Source organism: Pseudophryne corroboree, chromosome 3 (genome assembly GCF_028390025.1).
Source record: "Pseudophryne corroboree isolate aPseCor3 chromosome 3, aPseCor3.hap2, whole genome shotgun sequence".
Lineage (NCBI taxonomy): Eukaryota > Metazoa > Chordata > Amphibia > Anura > Myobatrachidae > Pseudophryne > Pseudophryne corroboree.
Window position 1 is genome coordinate 193,154,254 of NC_086446.1, and position 4,758 is coordinate 193,159,011.

Here is a 4,758-nt window from a genome sequence, read left to right on the forward strand (position 1 = left end):
TGCTGTGCCCTTCTCATATATACAGTGTATATGGGTTTGGTATACCTGTCGATCGCAAGGAGCCCTTTGTGGGCTCACTGCGCTTGTCACGATGCCGGTGAGCGGATTCGGTTTTACTCGGCTTTACTCGGTTCTCAAAACAGAATCTTATTGGCTCACTGATGTCACGTGTTTTGGAGAGCCAATAAGATTCGGTTTTGAGAACCGAGTAAAACCGAATCCGCTCATCAAGTCGACACACCTCCTAGCTACTATATATGTGTGTGTATTTATATATGTATGCATATATTTTATAATATATACATATATATGTATGTATAGCTAACACTTCAGTGTACACCCTACCTGGTGCTGCACTCCATTCCCCTCTCTGCCACCATCTCTGTCGCGCTTGTGGAATACACAAGGGGCCCTTTCTGAATTTTGCTATGGGGCCCACTATGGTCTAGCTACGCCCCTGCTCGCTGCCCACAGGTCCGTTATTCTGGTGCATTTCTGGCAACTTTTCAACTTTCTATTACATATGGCGAGTTATATACACCTGAGTAATTGCACATAACCACCCTAGAGGACTACTGCCTGTAACAGCCGCCCTTTTACCATAGAGAGAGATGCTCTCACCAGTACTGAGATGCCACCAGGATTGTAGGGGCTTATACAATTATCAGGTGATTGCAGGGTTAAAGCTGGAGTAACTGAATACAATATGATAACAATTGTAAGCTCTCACGAGCAGGGCCCTCTTCCCTCATGTGCTTACCCTTTTCTTACTTTAATAATCTTCAGCTGCACCAAATCCAGCAGTCTTCTGCCACCTGATACTTATTCCAGTGTCATCTGCTGATGTAACTATCTTTATTTATCCTGTACTTGTCCTATATTGTCGTCAACTGTAAGTTGCTGTTTTCCTGTTTGATTATTTGTTTATGTACTCTGTAATTGGGAGCTGCGGAACCCTTGTGGCGCCATATAAATAAAGGATGATAATAATAATAACAAGCATGCAAAGCTGGGGCTGAGCGGAAGAACAGATGACTTGGCAGTGGTAACAGCAGATACGCGGAAACACAGGAAACTGAAATGGAACTGTAGTTAACCAGGAGTACAGGCAAGACAGGGTTAATGGCAGCCGGCAGGATTCCGTTTCAGCACAAGATAGCACTAGAACAACAGGAAATGCAGAGATGCAGCAAGCTAAACACCAGAGCATGAAGCTATAACTGACAAGGAGACGAAGGCCTGTCTGCCCTTTAACACACACAGGGCGGGATGTACTAAACTTAGAAAAGTGATAATTTCACTGGTGATAAAGTACCAGCCAATCGGCTCCTAACTGCCATGTCACAGGCTGGTTTTGAAAAAATTACAGGAGGTGATAAGTTGGTACTTTATCACAGTGAAATTATCACTTTTCAAGGCTTAGTACATCCCGCCCACAGTGACCAATCAGCATGCCTCACAGAGACAAGCCTCTTAAATGTAGAATGTACAGCAGGTGTGGCGCTGCATGTAAGGGGCCCAGCTAATTAAAGTGAGTGTCCCAGCTGATTACAATCAGCTGGGACCACATCAGTGCAGCCTCTGTTACTGCACAGACTAGCGTCTCGGTCTCCTGGAAATGGTCCGACCAGGAAGCAGGTTGTGAGCCGCCACGGTGCATAACAACATCAGAAACATCTGGAGGGTAAGTTGTGTCACTGTTAGATTGATTGAGATGCAATTCCAGCAAGTTTAGATGTATTATCTTTCTCTTGCATAGGGCAACTTGAAATTTACCAGACATATGCTGGAAACCAACCAGATTTCCAAAACTGCAACCTATTTCATTTTCCACTATATGTTTGTTTTTATACTATATGTTCATTTCCATGTTGGTTCTTATGTTACCGGTATTAGCTTTGCAGAAAATTCAGCTTCATCCTATTTTTATTGATGTACAGATGTGCCCGACGTCGTCGCACCTATGACTATTCGCGGGTACAACTGGTTTGCTACAAATAGAGCAGCCACAAACTGGCATGTGAGAATATATGCACCCGAATGCGGGTAGTCCTACGCATCGCGACAAAGATGAGCCTTGGCATATCTGCACATGACAGTCATTATTACATAGTAACCATTACTAGTAGCCATTATTCATTTGATTTACAGAGATCAGTAGAAATCTGGCCTTAGGGGTCTATTTACTAAGCCTTGGATGGATATAAAGTGGATGGAGATAAAGCACCAGCCAATCAGCTCCTATCTGCCATGTTACAGACTGGGTTTGAAAAATGACACTTATGAGCTGATTGGCTGGGGTCGTTATCTCCATCCTCTTTATCTCCATCCAAGGCTTAGTAAATAGACCCCTTAGTTATCAGTGAACTCTGCCTGAACATCTGCATCCTTGCAGTGGCAAAATTTCAGAGCACATAAAAGTGATGCGTAAAGTAGGTGATGCAAATCATGAGATATCCCAGCCTAACACTTAGAAGGTGGGACTGATTTATCATAGCAACTTATTAGAACTTGAAGAAAGCAGGAAACTATTTCTACACCCTTTTAGGAGTTATGTTGGTTTTGTTCCGCAGGTGCCTTAAATTACACAGATAGTGTGTGAGGAGCCCTGGGAACCAACTTTAAGTCTGGGAAAGAAAGGCCCTGTAGGGATCCTAAGAGCTGAATTTTGGTATGTATATATATATATATATATATATATATAAAAAAAATTCAAATGTGTTTATTGATTTTTTCAAATATATATAACAAAGTAGATAACAAAATAATGACAAAAGTAAGAAGCAGGATCTTGAAATCTGTATAACGGTCTCACAATATAATAGATAGTGTCCAAACAATTGTTCTCATTTCCGGGTGAGAGACAAAAGTCCAGTATAGTGGGCGATATATATGAATCGGTCCAACGAGTTCCAGTAAGAGAACAGCTACAATATTTGATCCTTGTCACAAAACAGTATAATAAAACCGTAGTACAATTGCGAACATTATGAAAATTATGAAAAGGAGAGGGGGTGGGGTAGGGAAGGTAGAAGAAAGGGGGAGGGGGGAAGGGGGGGGGGGGAGGGTGAACTGGGAGTATTGCCATCGATTACAAATGTCAGATTATGTATATTGGGTAGGACCAAACATTTGCATCTAAATAAACAGAGAATGTCGTAACAATGATATTATAAATAGTCACCAGGAAAAGCTTACATGAGTGCATTGTGTCTAAATGTCAGAATAGATGATGAGATCAGACAGGATCATGCGGTATGTCAACATTGAGAAGATTCTAAGTATGGATCCCATTTCTGGTAGAATCTCGTTGAACCATGATGGAAGTCAGAGCGTACGTCATATTTATCAAAAGCCATATATTTCCTAAGCAAGTTTATAACTTCTCTCAATGAAGGGGATCTGTGTTTGATCCAAGAACTCAGATTTAATTTTTGCTACTGTTACTATCATAGTCAGTGTTGGTATAAGGTGTTTCCTATGTGCTCCAAGGTCCCAGGCGTCAAAATTAGCAAATAACAGGGGAAGGGGATTCAGAGTCATGTGCATGTGAAAGGTGGTGTTAAGAAAGTACATGACCTTATTCCAAAATTTCTTTACGTGTCCGCAGGTGCAAAGATTATGCAGGAACGTTGCAGTAGACATCCTGCATTTGGGGCATCTGCCATACTCCTCTGGTACAAAGTGACTACGTTGGCTCTGAGAGATATAAGCTCTATGAGTGGTTTTCACGTGAACCTCTTGGAGCACAGAGGAGTGTGCAGTCTTCAGTACCGAGTGATAGTATTTAAATAATGTGTCGTCTTATAATAATAAAGGAATGTCATTTGCCCATAGGCCCGTGATTCGTTTCCAGGTGTGTTCCTTATGAAGTTGTAATAAAGCCAAATAGGTAAACCTTGTTTTGTATTTATTCACTATACATTTATGGAAAATGTGTTCCAATTGATCTAATGGGGGAGGTGGTTTAAATGGTTTCGGAACGGTTTCTCAATTGAGCGTAGGCAAAGTAACCCGAGGATGGGAGACCGTAAATGTTCTGTAATTGCGTAAATGGGATAATGTGTCCTCCTGGATCGAACACCTGGGATATCGCTTTCAAACCTTTTTGTCTGAAGCAGTAAAAGGCTGCATTTTCAATGCTAGGACTGAACAGTGGGTTTCCCCATATCGGTAGTCATTTGGACCAGAAGGGATCATGGCCCAATGATTTATTTATATAGTGCCAAGCAGAATGCGTGTCTTTGAGGAAGACATTATGGTAGATGTGTTTTGCTATGGCAGATTTAGGAGCGTGTAGTAAGGCACCCAGTGAAAATGGAGCAAGATGTGCACATTCCACCTCATAGTTTGTGTATTGATTTTGTTCTAATAACCAGTCCATGGCGTAACAAAAGTGCATGGCCTGTGTGTATAGTGATAAATCAGGGAAGCCCAGACCTCCGTCCCGTTTTGGCAAGTTCAGTTTTTTAAGAGCAATTTTCGGTTTCTTGGATTGCCAGATAAATCTCGTGCAAATACGATTAATGGTCTCAGGGCCAGCTCCAGGCATGTTCGAATGGAGCGGCCGCGCGGGGCACCACCCTTAATGGGCACCGCACGCTGGCGCCGCCATATTCGTGCCTGGAGCCAGCCTGCAGTGTCCCGGCCTCTTGTGTGTGCGCTATGCAGTGCGCTGTGCGGCGCCGGCGTCTGACGTCAGACGCCGGTGCCGTGCAGTGCGCACATCGCGCACACAAGAGTTTTGAACAGTCCGCC

The 4,758-nt window shown here is 42.9% G+C and overlaps 1 long non-coding RNA gene across 1 annotated transcript; it reads left to right on the top strand.

Moving 5' to 3' along the window:
* Positions 1-1,424: 1,424 nt before the first annotated feature.
* LOC135057580 (uncharacterized) lies at positions 1,425-3,879 on the top strand. Its single transcript, XR_010244218.1, has 3 exons — positions 1,425-1,684; positions 2,574-2,671; positions 3,611-3,879. It is a non-coding gene; the product is annotated as an uncharacterized LOC135057580 (long non-coding RNA).
* The last annotated feature ends 879 nt before the right edge of the window (positions 3,880-4,758 follow it).